The following is a 16132-nucleotide window of genomic DNA, read 5'->3' as shown; positions in this document are numbered from 1 at the left end:
GTTAGCAACACGAAGCATCTTTTAATTTGGCTTTAAAGTTAGTCCAATCACAACGTCGCAATCTACGTCACACTTGTTGTCTCTATTTGGTAATCCGGCTGAAGGTAGATTATAAATTAAGGATTTAAATATTAAAATTCATATTAATATTACATATTAAATATTATGTCTTATTAAAATACAAATGTATATTTACAGCGAGATTCCTTTGTGGGTGTAACCTGATGTGCAAAATGATCACAGTGAAACCAGATCATAGGCATACATTTGAAATGAATAATAAAATAATAAATGTCATGTTTGAAAACAAATATAGTTCAGCATTTCCTGTAAATTGACCCTGCACCCTGTAGGTATCCAAATATAAGTCAAACTTCAAGGACAAATATTGTGCCCATTAAATAGTAAAAATAGTGTGTTGTAAATGAGTATGCAAATAAAGACAATACATTTTTAATGAAACATTTATAATTTATTTATAATACCACAAAAAAAAAAAAAAAAAAAAATCACACAAACATGCAAACACCAAAAATATATATTTTATAACAGTTTTATTGCAATATTTTATTACATACATATATATGCAAATGGTTAAAAACAATTATAATTGAAGGAAATGTATATTTTGTATTATTATTATTATATTTATTTATTTTGTGATATTTATTCATGTCATACATCTGGTATGTGAAGCTCAAGTAAAACTGCACTGCAAAAAATCTTTTCAAATGATGCCTTTGGAAATGCCATTATAACAAACTTTCACAACAGCAAGTCAAGTTCATGACAAATACAAAAATGTTTATAATGACAACTTTCTGAACTTAACAGCAAAAGTACCTAAAAGCTATAACACTTTTCAAAAACATATTCAAGTACTTACTAAAGAACAGCAACATTTTTACAAAACACTGAGAACCAATGTGTGCTTGGCGAGTCCAGGTGTTTATGGTGACTAGACTGTCATATTGCAAACCGGTTGGCATGAGGAGACTTGGGTGTAAAGTGTCGGGAATTCCTGGAAGGCTCCCATGTGTTATCCCAGGTTTTGCCACTGTAAAGTATCAGAAGTGCACAATATCATTAAAGAACAAAGAATCAAGATGATTGTTAGGTTTCATTTAGAAAGTTCAGTGATATTTATTTATATCTGTAAAGTGTCATTAAATCTGGCACTCTTGAATTAACTGCTTGAATAAGTTCAACATTTTCAGCATGTTTTCATGTATTCCAAGCAGATCTGACAGTCCTACAGACTCAGAGATGAAGATAGTGACTGCACTGATCACTTCTTGCTATTTAAAACACACTCTTTGACTCATCAATTATATGAAAACTACAACAGCATACAGTGCTCCACCCTAATAATATTGCTAAATTATGACAAGTTTATTACTTTACATGGCTAAACATTTATGTTATAGCTGCATGATTCACTGCTATTACTGTAACCCATTACAGTCTTAGCCCAACCTAATTGACTTTATTAGAAAACTGCAAAGAAACCTGTTGCCTTAAACCACTTGTGTTTTTATACAAGGTGAAACTAAACAGCCATACTTGAATTAACTTACAACATTTACAATCTTATCGGACTTACAGTAACATTTTAATTCAAGTAGGGCTGTTAAGTTTTATCTTGCATATAATGTAAGGGGTTTAAGGCAATGAGTTTCTGTACAATTTTCTAGTAAAGTCAACTAGATTTGGTTAAAGGAATAGTTCACTACTTACTCTCCCTCAAGTGGTTGTAAACCTTTATTATAAAACTTCCAAGTTTCTTTGTGTGGAACATGAAGAAAGTTTTTTGAAGAAAGCTGAAAACCTGAAACTATTGACATACATAGGAGTAAAAAATATACTATGGAAGTCAATGTTTACAGATTTTCATCTTTCTTTAAAATCTATATTTTTTGTGTTTAACTGAAGAAAGCAACTCAGACACATTTGGAACAAGTGAAGGATGAGTCATTAATGACAGAGTTTTCATTTCATTTTTGGGTGAACTATCTCTTTAAGAGTATACTGAAAGAAATGTCCTACTCAATGATGCTAACTTCAGCTACATGTGTAGCCCCTTGAGTACTTAATTAGAAATCAAAACAATGATCAGATCAGTCCTATTTTATGCCCTATATATCATATTGGCCACAGAATGGACTACTTAGTGTTGCAATGAAATTAAACAAATAATAAAACTATGACTTACCACACAATACAAGACAACCAGTGAATTTTCAACTCTACTTTTTCTGTACACAAGATGAGGTTCCAGCTTCAAAATGGCACCATAACACTGATCCTGAGTGAGGTGGTTGTGCTGCTCTGTGAGGTTGTGACTGTTCAGATGCAGTGCTGTGAAGAGTTCTTTATTAAAAGAAAGTACATTCTTTTCAAATCTGCACATATTAACAAAGAAAATACAATAATTTTAATTAAATAATGATTAATTCTGAAAAACCTTACCCTTAGTCAAGATGAATTCATATGGCCTCTGCATTCTTTTGCTACATGTATGGAAGACAGATGAGTAATTATGTCTGCAACCCACTTATTTGCAGATTTTTCTACTGTTTTCCAATAAATACATTGGACTTAATCCAGAACATTAATCCAGTGTCTAAAGGTTCTGCATCTGAAATGAATAAAAACAGATGTGACATTAGTTAAACCCACTAAACTACTAGATACATCAGTACTGCTTTAAGCAATTGTAATGTAATTTAAGTGTAGTCCAAAATTAGCTTTAATCTGTTTAAGATTATGATTTAAAAAGCATTTCTTGCATTAAAAAAATCCTGCCTCTTGTAATACATATGATCAATAGTAAATTTCTGAGAAGGTGCAAGGTAATCCTTGAGTTTTACCATTAACATCATGACTAACATAATATTTGAGAAGTATTTGACTGCTTGTTGCGTCTCTTTACCACAATTTAGAGATGATAGATTCCTTCTTTTATTAAATAAATTGTTAAAGGCCAAATTATACTGGTAATAGTGTATGATATTATGTGAAATACATCAGTTTATGTTAAACTTGAGCTTATGTTATGCTTTGAATAATGAAAAGTTGCATTTTTACCTACTGGAATAAGGGCATAATCAATTACATGCCCTGCAATTTTCCAGCCTTCTTTTCTCAACAGGCTTATCTCACTCACTCAGTCACTCACTCACACACTCATTCACTCACTCACTCACACACTCTCACACACACACACTGATTATTTTTACCCCAATTTCTGTTTAACGGAGAGCAGACTTTCTCAACACATTTCTAATCATAATAGTTTTAATAACTCATCTCTAATAACTGATTTATTTTCTCTTTGCCATGATGACAGTAAATAATATTAGACTAGATATTCTTCAAGACACTTCTATACAGCTGCAAGTGACATTTAAAGGCTTAACTAGGTTAACTAGGCAGGTTAGGTTAATTAGGCAAGTTTTTGTATAATGATGGTTTGTTCTGTAGTCTATCGAAAAAATATAGCTTAAAGGGGCTAAAAATTTTGACCTTAACCTCTTAAGGCCCAAGCTGTTTTTTTACATGCATTTTTTATTTCTCTTTATTTTATTATTTTTTTTTGGCTTATTGGAACCTGATTAGAATAAAACCTAAGTACCATCTTTTGAAATGATGTACTTTTAGAGAAAAGTATGTCCATATATGTGGAATATGTCCGAATTTATATAAAACACAATAAAGTCACCTTTGTGTAATAGAATGAAAACTCTTTATTTCTGCCTTGAACACAGCAGTTTTTTTCTTGCCTTTTTAATGCATTAATAACACATACACACATATTTTTGAACATGCTTTGACTATCAGTAAAAACATTTTTTTTGCCCTTTTTGGACAGTTAAAATAGTGTTTGGGACATTTCATATGCTGCAAAACAGTTGCAGTATGACACTGTATGTCTGTAACAAAATATAAAACATAAGACATAACAGCTAAAATGTGCTGTCCATGTATGTGGCCACTAAGCCCTAAGAGGTGAAAATGTTTTTTTAAAAAATAAAAACTGCTTTTATTCTAGCCGAAATAAAACAAATAAGACTTTCTCTAGAAGAAAAATATTATCAGACATACTGTGAAAATTTCCTTGCTCTGTTAAACATCATTTGGGAAATATTCATAAAAGAAAAAAAAAATCAAAGGGGGGCATTATATATAATGTGTTTGTGTGTGTGTGTCTGTTTTAAGGCATGAAAAATAATTGCAGTTACAATGTAGCCTTTAAACTTAAGAGAAACACTTGATTTGCTTTAATATTGATGTAGTTATGAATACAATTGTATTATTAGAGGTAATATTTATTGCATATTGCATAATTTATTTAGATTTTGGACGATTACTATTGTGGAAAACAACAATCTGGTAACACTGCTCCTCATCTTCAAATGTATAACTATATTGTTCTGAGCTATGCACGACTATATGTGGGGAAAATATATTTTTTAATAAATGAACTTAGATGTAATTAGATAACATTGCTAGTTTGCAGTACATGCTTTATTTATATCAAGTCTGCAGTCATTTAATGCATCAGGAGATAACTTCCCTGCTTTTATAAAAGTTTTAAACAAACCCCTTATCTAAATCAACAAATCGTCTTTATTTGTTTACTTTTTACTTACCGCGTGGAAAACCGCAGTGGACCTTGGGATCGCAATGAACCTTGGGATTGCGACCATAGACTGTAAAAAAAAAATAGATCTCGACGTACTATGACCCCAACTTCAATGAATAATTTAATAATACAAAGATCAGCTAAAAATATTTTTAAAACTTAGTACTTTAAATTTAATATTTTTTAAGTTAAAAAAACAAACAAATTAATCAGTTTTATTAGGCATAATTACCCTAAACTGGGCAATTGAATATAATTTCACTCATTAAATATAAAGTAAATGATAACATATTTATAAATAACAACTAATCTCCAATAAAAAATAAAAAATATATTATGTAGCATTAACCTACCACGTATTGTTGCAGTTTAACTCATCGGTGAACTCACCGGTGATGCATTTTGACCAATAGCTGAGCGATGTTAAACTCACTGTTGAATAGAAGTCACGTTGACCGATGTATATTCTCATTTACAGTTGTCTCGACCCTCTTTACAGACGCTTTTCATGAACAAAACAAAAATCACATATTTAAAAAAAATGTTATAATAGACGTTAACCAGGTTTAAAATATTGCGTTGACATCTTTTGATGGCTTTGAACGTCTCCGTATGACGCCTGAGGCAACCTATTGAAAGCAATGGAATTCCTTCTGCGTCGGTTTAGAAAAACTAGTACACTATGTCAATAATAATAATAAAAAAACTGCGTCTGGTACCCTGTGTCAACAATAATAATTAAAATACTGCGTCTGGTACCCTGTGTCAACAATAATAATTAAAACACTGCGTCTGGTACCCTGTGGCTGTAATAATAATCAAAATACAGCGTCTGGTACCCTGTGGCTAAAATAATAATCGTAATACTGCGTCTGGTACCCTGTGGTTATAATAATATTTAATAAAAATATTTTTTAAAAAGCGCAGCATCAGGTACCCTATGGCAAAATAAGTCGTGCTAGAGACACGAAAATGATTTCCTATTGAAATACATTGGATGGAAATTCGTGCAAGGTGACACGAAAAAAGAGGGAAATTCGTGCCCATGAACACGAATCAATAGATTAAATTTCGTGACTATTTCACGAACTGCCGTGAGACTGGGTTGAACAGGGCCACAATGACTTTCTTTACATTGGAATAATTGGATACAGTGTCTTCTGTCTACATGACTGGCAAACGCGTTCGAAAAAAATGCTGAATCTCAGCGAATGTTTGGTTAACTAATAAAACAAATGTTGTCTGGTTTAGTGATGTTAGTAATGCATAGAAAAATGCAAAGAAGAATTCTCCTAAGCTCATTAACCCACTGATGACAGCCACTTTGTGATGGCTTTTAAGGTGACTAATGAGGCTTTTTTTTGTTACCTTGGGAAGTTTGGACTAAACAGGAGCAAAGGCTACCTGATCCACATTGCATTCCTCGAAAAAAAAACACTTGCAATCTAGACGCAGTCACTTCATGCTTGTGGTGCAGTACAATCCGTAAACTCCACCCATTAAAATAACGGCTTGGTCTTTATACTGTAAAATTGCGACATTGGATGGACTCTTCAACTGCATGTAACCTAGATTCTTCCATAATAATCCACAGTCGCACACAATCTCTGACACTCTCTGCTAAACCGAAACATTAGAAATGTATAAAGTGTGATGGGACGTTTTCCAGTGTCACAGCTCACTGTTATCTCTTTGATTAAAGTCATTGCATTAGCGCACGGGTGGCTGGAGATTAAAGGAGTTTGGTTGTGTTTAAAACTGGAAATCCAATAGTGAGAGCTTTGGGTTGTTAGAATGTTGAGTGTGAAAACAGGTTATGTCTTGTGTTTTGCTTTGCTGATAAAAGGAGTTGATGGGTTGGGTCAGGGATCAGCCATTTAGAAATGAGTTAATTAGAAATTCGCTAATTGCACAGTGCTGATCTTTATCTTAAAGACAAGGAGATTAATTTGCACCTATAGTGACAAAAATGGTTGTGCTTAAAGCTAAATCCAGATTTTATCTTCCCTGGTGGCAGTAAAAGTTATTGCAATTATTAATTTTCAAAACCGTTATTTTTCAGAGAACTCCTGTTATCTTTCTTTGGATTGTCAATCAGGTCCATCCCCAAACACACGTTGAGCCAGTGTTGTCACAATCAAAGGCTCAGACACACAGAAAAGAGCCAGTGAGAGACAGTGTTTTACTATTAATTGTATACTGTTGTTTTATTAGCATATATTTCATATCTTCAGTTTTCATTTTAATGTTAGTCTAATTCTTATTGTCTGGCAGCAGAGATGAGGATCCACATGCAGTTTATTAACAAAAAAAGTCAATGGCCAATTTCAATGGCCAAAAACAGGAGCATAAGTGTAATCCAAAATGCATTGTCAGAAACAGACAAATGGTCAGGACATGCGGCAAAGAATCAAAACGATAAACAAGACAAGGATCGAAAACAAGACAGAGAAAAATCAGCATTGTGTATGTAAATGTGAGGGTCATGTATAGTCTGTACTCCGTGAAGATGAGGTACAACTCTGTGTGTGTGTGTCGATGTCCGGATTATTGTCAGCTGTGGCAGGAATTGATGAGTGCAAAGAGTTCTGGGAGTTATAGTTTGGTTCAGTGGCTGAATTGTAGTTCTCCAGTGATCTGCAACTGCTCGATTGCTGGTTATCATAACAATTAGGATATTTTGATAATAATATTTAGTCTTTGTTTATTTTTTAATTTGTAGGTTTCGTCCAAACATTTAGTGCTTAAATTTATTTTATCTAATTGCCATAGCAACATTTTCAATTTTCATGTAACATTAATATTTTATTTCTGTGTTAATCATTTATTCTTCTTTTTCATCTGTTTGATTTTCTGTATTCTAGCTAATGCTTAAAGGTGAAATTGCATATTACAAATAGTACTATTATATATTAATTTGTAATTAACTTTGAGTAAAAACCATATGTAAATAATAGTTAGTTTTTTTTTTTTTTAGAAATGATCCTGCAAATGTCTCACTTATAGTTGTCTTTCCACATTTAACAGAGATATGGGGAAGCATTTCAGTATTTTATAAAAAGTAGAAATTATCCAAGTTAACTATAAAACTGTTTCAACTGTACAAAGGTGTAATTTAAATGTAAATACAGTGTTGCATCTGAATAAATGAATGTCTTTGGCGTGATCTATATTGTTTTCGCCTTTAAGGAGAATCCTGAGATTCCTCTGGAAGCTCATATTATACAATTATAATACTTATATACTTATTATATAAGTGATATAATTAGTTAAATGAAATGCTCCCTCTAATAATTATTATACTCCTGTTTATAATTATTGCTGCTCCTTTGAAGTGAACTTAAATGGCAAGAAATTTTTCGCAGCATATTGTTCCTGTCTCTGTGTTTCTGGTGAGAATATGTTTTTAGCGCGCAGGAAATAAACAAGCAATAATTTCCCCTCTATTTAGCAAACTGTTGTCTGTCATGCGTTAATGGTTTGCTTCCCACCAAACTTAACTGACCGTGTTAATGGATTACTAGGCACTGAGAATTAGACAGAGTCAGTCAGACGGGCTAGGGGTCCAGAAGGTCAGCTAGGACACCCCTGACTGTCGTGTCATGTGAAGCTTGAAGGTCTGAGCCATGTCGTTTTCTCTTAGAAGGCTAAAATATACTCCATAATGAATCAGATGGCTTGACAATCCAAGTTAGTAGATTATGCAAATACTTTAATAACTAAAATTGCATGTTTTCTTGTGTGCTCTTTTGTTTCATTTACACCAATCAAGTATTCAATTATTTAAATAGTTTGATACACTAGCCTGATTATTGCTTTGTTGTATTGTCAAATGTTTACTTCTGTTAATCTCTCTAATAATCTTTTGACAACTCTTTCCTTAATTTAAATAACATTGCATTATTTTTTGCTTAAGTTTCAAAATCAGTCCTTAAATTTAAGTCAGTGCTTAAATTTGACAAACACAACTGTGCAAGCCTTTTTTGTCGCACTGGTACCACTTTTCCCAGAACAGATCTGACACTGATACTTAAATTTGTGGGACTTGTCGTTACCTGTTGTTTCATTTCATTCATAAATTCTTTCCTGTTAAAATTACTTTTGAGTTTTTTGTTATATCTACTCTTTTTATTTTATTATTTCAATATCTAAATTGAAAAAAAAAATGTTGATATTATTGCCCACTACTTATCATTTCAAGACTTAGTTACCATAGTTGTTACCATAAACAAGCAGCTTCGGGCAGCACACTATATTACAAAATTATCGTTATCGACATAATAGTATATGCAGTAAACGGTACATATCACAGATGTGTGATAAATTACATTGATTTCATGTACTGGTTTATTATCTAAATTAGATCAATCAGAAGGGGCCTTGCTAGCTTTGTCTCCCACCTCCCAAGTTGTTGCTGTTCTGCTATTGGCTGGAGCGACCCAAAGATGAACAAAGAGCTGAAAATAAATGCTTATAGCGGAAGTCGAGATGAGAGGAAGGCACAGGACATCAACATGATGTTAAATTGACATTGTATACCAAGGACGTTGCATTTTGTTTGGAAAGGAAAATCGGGTTGATGTCAAAACCCAACAACAGACCGACCTCAATGTCCAACGTTGGACAGATGTTGCATTTTGGTTACTTTACAACGCAACCTAAAAACAACAAAATGTCAACATCTAATAATGTTACAGCTTGATGTTGTGTGGACGTTACCAATATGACGTCTATTAGACGTTGGATTTTGGTTGCCATACCTGACGCTTAAATGTCAGTATTTGACGTCAATTTGATGTTTGTTTAAGATTATTGGCTCTGTTGGATTTTCATCACTTTCCAACACAATCCACAACCAACAAAGTATCAATGTCATTTTATGTAATTATTGAATGTCAAAATAACATTGTCCTTAGACGCTGGCGACCTAAATCTAACCTAATGTTAATGGCTGCGTCCGAAACCGCCTACTACTCAGTAGGTACTGCATTTAAAATTAAACGTTCTACTCGGCCGTTAGAAAAGTACGTTCTATACAGTATGAATGTGAAAAGTATGAATGGAATTCGGACGTACTACATCCGCCATTTTGTCATGTGCAAGTGACCTACCTGCATCAGTTACATCGCTTCTCTCCCATTCATGAATTCTCTCGCAGGGCATCATGGGATAGCGCAGCGTGCATGGGATCCGCACTTCTGAATCTCGCCGGAAGTAGGAAGTCATCCGGGTACTTCTTGCATACTGATTTTCGAATTCTATGAATTCGTACATATTACTCAGCTCACATACGGATTTTAGCGTACTGTATAGTATGGAAGTATGCGGTTTCATACGTAGCCAATGTCTTATGATGTTTGTCTACTGGATGACAACAGCCAATCAGTCAGAATACTCAGAATATGTGCTGAGGTTTTGACTCATTTAAAGTGTTTTAAAGACTAAAGACTAAAAAATTTATAGTGTTTTAAAGACTAACACTGTTTATTATAATATTGTAACCCTTATTTCTGGCTGTTCTCACCCCAGTCTCTCCAACGTGGGTTTCATAAATGAACGCGGGTTACTAGAGTGATAATTCGTTTATTCTTTAGTCTGGAGCATCGACATAACATTCACAAACAGCATTACAACAGCCTTGCGTCTCCCGAACTTTTCTCCCTCCTTTTTTTTCTCTCCCTCCTGCTTTCCGGTTTACCTCCCTTAAAGGAGCCAAGCACAACAATAACTTTCTTAACTAATACATATTAAACCTTGTATCAGACATATCAAAAGTAAATAGAAAATCTTTCTAAATAAATTCCATAACATTTTTACATTTAATTATTAATTAACAAAATATATAAGGTTACAGTCTTCCCCTGCTTAACAAAGAAACGTCCCCGTTTCCTCTAACTAATTCAAAATCACTTTAACACACTCACAAAGTGGCAACCTCTAACAAAGCAACAACATCGTATAAGTGCTGTCGCATAACATTTTCGTCCACAATATTGCAAAATACAAAATCAAGCGCAAAACGTTCAAAGACACTGCTATACCACATCAGCATGTAAAAAAAAATGTGTCATATTTACACAGTATAATGGAAATAAAGAGCACAGACAATTAACACTACTGTGCATATTCTTCAACAAACAAAATCTTTAAACTTTTCAGGTATTTTAACCATGCGACCACTGCGGGTTAGTTGTGGTGCTTGTGCTACTGGCAAGATGGCTCCCTCTGAGGTCATAGAGGTCCCCAGAGAAACACTGGGATTCGGTAAACTGTCAGGCACAGGGAACAAAGCAGTTGTATTTGAACATTCAGTCCCTGTTTTAGCAGTAGTCTGTTTCAGTGTTTGATTTGGCACATACGGTGGTAAGGAAGGGCGAAAAGGTAAAGCACCTGCTAATCCAGTGAGGGGAACATAAGGGGCCTCAGCGCTCCTGACCACGGTAGAGTTCGACCCCTGTGGGGAAGTGGCAGTCACCTCCCTCCAAGGACCCTTATAAACTTTCAGGCGATTGTGATGAACCACCCACTTTCTTGACTGTGGATGTCTTGGGTTTGTAATCTCATAAGTTACCCCAGGGCTATCATCTTTGTCCATTCTCCTCAAAATTTTGTATGGGCCTTTCCATTTAGCAGCCAGTTTATTCTGCTTTTGAGCAGGATCATCCAAAAATACCAAGTCACCTGGCTGATGTGGGTGAAAACGGATCTTTTTGTCATACTGCCGTTTCTGATTAAGTTTAGCTGCTGTGGACCGCTCAGTAGCATCCTTAAAAGCATATGACAAACGTTTAGTCACATCACAAGCATAGTCTGCAGGGGTACCTGGCGTACAGGAGGTGAAATCAGGACTACAGTTCAGAAGGATAGCAGCAGGTAATCGAGGTTCTCTACCATGTACCAGAAAAAAAGGAGAAAATCCAGTACTGGAATGAACACTGGAGTTATAGGCGAGTTCCACTTGAGGAAGATATTTATCCCATTCACCCCCATTGTCATGAATGTACTTGGCAAGTTGGTCCTTCAAGGTTCGATTAAGTCTTTCAACCATACCATCACACTGGGCATGGTAGGGAGAGGTACGAGTTTTTTCAATGCCTAGTTGACTACACAGGTGTTTGATCAAATCTGACTCAAACTGTCTACCCTGGTCTGTAAGAATTGTCTCAGGAACCCCATGCTGTTTAATGTACTCCTCAAAAATACACTTTGCTACCGTGGTTGCACGCTGATCCTTCAAAGGGTACAAATTAACAAAACGAGTAAAATAATCCATAACAACTAAAACATACCTATTCCCCAATGAAGTAGCTGGTAGCTCAGTGATGTCAGCAGCAATTCTTTGGAATGGTCTTTCTGCATGGATTGACTGCAATGGGGCCCTTTCATGAGGAGTAGTAGGAGCACAGGACTGACAGGAAATACATTCAGCACAGAATTTCTGAATATCTCGAGACATGTAGGGCCAATAGCAAATTTTCCTGGCTCTCAACAAAGTACGCTCTGCATTCAAATGACCACTAAATTTTTCCCCATGAAAACACTTAAGAGCAGTTGGAATAAGTACCTCAGGCAAGACTACTTGATAACCTGCAGGGCTATGAGGAGAGGATTTCACTCTGCGATATAGTATCCCATCTTGAACTGATAATTTGGGAAAGTCATGCCAGAGTTTTCTCAATGTCACCGGGAAATTTTTCAGCTTGCCTAAGGGGGGCCTTTGATTGCCCTTCTCTTTCCAATTCAAGACGGTGCTAAGACAAAAGTCAGCCTTTTGCTGAGCTTGTAATTCAGCTAAATCAACTGACAGTGTCAAAGTCATGTCAGATAGTATATCACAATCTTGTGGCCCTCCGGATGGCAATGTGACTCTTTTAGTTGTGGCATGATCAGAAATTACACACTGAACTGCTTTTGTGTTAGTCACTGGCAAGCTAGGCCTCCGTGACATAGAATCAGCATTACTATGCTGCTTCCCTTGCCTGTGCAGAATATTAAAGTCATAGACATCCAACTCAAGAATCCAACGTGCCCTTCTACCAGTTGGATCATTATCGACCACTGCCGTTTTCAGATTCAACAATGGTTTGTGGTCGGTTATAATCGTGAATGGGGCCCCTGACAAGAAATGTCTGAAATGTCGAACAGACCATACCAAAGCCCAAAGTTCACGATCATAAGTAGACCATTTCTTTTCTGACTGAGTAAGTGCATGACTGGCATAGGCAATGACGCGTTCCTTCCCATCCTGCCTCTGGGCTAGCACTGAACCTACACAATTATGAGAAGCATCAGTGTATAGCTGAAAAGGCTGTGTGAATATAGGATGAGCTACGATGGGAGGACTAATTAGAGCCTGCTTCAGAGACCTAAAAGCTTCCTCACATTCACTGGTCCAATCAAAGATAGCCCCCTTTTGAGTCAGAGCATGAAGGGGTGCAGCTACCACAGCAAACTTCCTGACAAACCTCCTATAATAGGAGCACAGCCCAATAAATGCTCTCACCTCAGTGACAGTCATGGGAGTAGGCCAAGACCGGACTTTGTCCAGGTTCTTTTCATCTGGGAGCAGACCCTGGCTGGATACAACATGACCCAAGTAGGAGACTTCACTGCGCGCAAAATGACATTTATTAACCTTCAGTTTTAGACCAGCTGATCGAAAACGACTGAAAATCTCCTCAAGACTTTTAAGATGTTCACTAAAAGTCTGACTAAACACTAGTACATCATCAAGGTAAACTAGACAAACTTTCCAATGGAGTCCACGTAACACCAACTCCATCAGTCGTTGGAAAGTTGGAGGAGCATTTGTGAGCCCCATCGGCATCACCTTGAACTGATACAATGCACAGCCTGTAGTGAATGCGGTTTTCTCCCTATCTTTGGGTTCAAGTTCAACTTGCCAGTATCCACTGGACAAATCCATTGTACTAAACCAACGTGCCCCTGCCAAGCTGTCTAAAGCATCTGAAGCTCGAGGTAAGGGGTATGAGTCTTTGACCGTGACTGCATTTAGTTTTCTAAAATCGATACAGAACCTATAACTGCCATCTTTTTTCTTAACTAAGACAACAGGGGAAGCCCAGGGACTACAACTTTCCTCAATGACATCAGTGGAAAGGAGCTGCTGAACCTGCTTGTCCATCTCAGTTCGAATGAGAGGTGATGTCCTGTAAGCCCTTTGCTTAATGGGCTGGGCATTTCCAGTACAGATGGTATGCCTGACTAAATCAGTACGACCATAATCATAATCATTTGCACTGAAAATATCTGAGAAACTGGAAACCAGAGTCTCTAACTGAGTGCGTTCTTCACTGTTCAGTGCAGATTGGCTGAGGTCTACTTTAGGTTTTGAACAGAGCTCACTCTCTGTTTGTATCTGAGCTACTGTTGGTTCCAGCATTATATACTCTTCCCCTGGTTGAGTGACTAAGGAATGAAACTCACCTAGTCTTGTGCCACATGGAACATGACAATCCTCACTTGTAGGGTTCATAGCTCGAACACATGTCACACCAGCTTTTACAGAAGTCACTGTACGTGCTACAAAAAGACCAGGTACTGACTGAATCTCTGGGTTTAAAAGACCTATGTAATTGCATGTGAACTCCTTTTCCCCTACATTTGACTGAATTTTTGCCAAAACATTCATTTGTGACCTCGCTGGGATTAGAATGGCCTCTAAAGTCACAGCACTACTTCTCAGAGGGATTATTTCCTGCGAACACAAAAGAGGAACAGTCCAGTTCCACAATTTCAAATTATTTTCCCTGAGGTCAATTGCAGCATGGTGTTTGCTAAGAAAATCCCACCCCAGGATCACTGGCTGTGTAGCATTTCTAACCACCTGCATATCATGTGAAAACACTTCCTCACCTAGTCTAATAGTAATAGGTAACATACCCAAAGTGTCAAGATAGTCACCAGTTACGGATTTCGCCAAAAGAAAAGATTTCTGAATAGGCTTTTTTGTAAGAGAAGGAACTGACATTCTTAATGTTTCGCTGATTAGAGATATTTCTGAACCTGTGTCTACAAATGCTTGTACAGCAATGTTTTCAATGATAGCAAAAACATATGGTGTTGGAATAGCAGGAATTAAAGGTTCAGTTTGTCTGGGCCCAATCATGGACTCAGCAGATACGTGGCCCATAGTACCTGCTACCAGCCGTTTCCCTGAAGATCTACCTTCTCATCGACAAAGCTAACATGATGATCATTCGGTGTAGGGAGATGATCAGTAGAACGCAGGTTATGCCTCCCTCCAGATAACTTGTTGCAGGACCATTCTGCAGTATGACGATTCTGGTGGTAAGATTGAAGATCTGCAGTTGGATGGCCATAGCGATCATAGTGAGGCGAAGTCGAGCTGCCCCGGTGGTTTTGATGAGGGGAAGCAAGGCTGGCATGTTGAGCTGCATAATGTGAAGAGAGGCTCACATGACAATCTCGATGGGAAGAGGGGTTGATGTAATGATCTCGTTGATGTGAAGATGGGCTCACATGACGATCCCGGTAATGTGAAGATGGCCTCATATAAGAATCACGGTATTGTGGAGATGGGCTCGTATGACGATCTCTATAACGGTGTCGCATATCACTGCCTTTGCTTGCGGAAAAGTAGTTGTCATCCCGACGATGTGGAGAAGATGTTGGTGAGACAGGAAATCTCCTAGGAGATGAGAGTGGAGAGTAACGGTGCTTGTCTCTACCACGTTCAGGTGAGTAATCTCTCTGTCTTGAGGAAACATGTTGCTTTTTCAGTTGACTTACTTCCATCCTGAGTGCTTTTACATCAGCAGTCAATTGCTTTACCGCTGTCATGATTTCAGACGAAATGTCCTCATGTACTGGGGTCTTTGTGGATATCATAGCAGAAAGCGATTCGCTTGGCAGTGCTGATGATGAATTTTGAGAGGTCATGTGACTGAGAGGGGGAAGTGGTGCCAGTCTGAGAACTTCTTGAGCTCGCTCCCATTTACACGCAATGGCTAAAGCTTCCTCTAGGTTAGTGGCGCCATGTTCATGACATTTTGCTTGAAGAACAGGGTCCAGACCAGCTATGAACCGTCTAAATCTTTCCATTGCAATGGCAGACTCACCGTAGTTTGGAAATGCTTCCAAAACCAATCTTGTGATTTCAGCTGCAAATACTTCTAAAGGTTCTTTAGGCATCCGTGGCCTGGCATTCACAAAAGTTTGAAAATGCATCACAAATTGCTTCCTCCCAAAAACATCATTTAATGCAGCAACACACAGTTCATAGTCCCGTTGTATGTCAGGAGACAGGGACAGCCAGTAAGCTAAAGCATCTCCACTTAGTCTTGTAGGCAAAATGGCAGCTAAATCTTGCGTTTGTGCATCAGCACAGGCCTTAACTGCAAGCTCTAAGCGGGCTTTCCATAAAGAAAAACTGTCTTTATCCCTACCGTCTCCATGAAAACATGGCGGAAGATCAACTCTGAAGTGCAGCAAACTGGTAGTGCA

The 16132-nt window shown here is 36.9% G+C and overlaps 1 long non-coding RNA gene across 1 annotated transcript; it reads right to left on the bottom strand.

The window, feature by feature from the left end:
* Positions 1-537: 537 nt before the first annotated feature.
* LOC130213625 (uncharacterized) lies at positions 538-5123 on the bottom strand. The gene is made up of 5 exons (XR_008835483.1): positions 5079-5123; positions 4653-4712; positions 2470-2638; positions 2213-2370; positions 538-1057 (listed from the first exon to the last, which is right to left on the bottom strand). It is a non-coding gene; the product is annotated as an uncharacterized LOC130213625 (long non-coding RNA).
* Between the last annotated feature and the right edge of the window lie 11009 nt (positions 5124-16132).

Source organism: Danio aesculapii, chromosome 20 (assembly GCF_903798145.1).
Source record: "Danio aesculapii chromosome 20, fDanAes4.1, whole genome shotgun sequence".
Classification (NCBI taxonomy): Eukaryota; Metazoa; Chordata; class Actinopteri; order Cypriniformes; family Danionidae; genus Danio; species Danio aesculapii.
The sequence above is the reverse complement of the archived record's forward strand: the minus strand, read 5'-3'. Positions and strand labels throughout refer to the sequence as shown.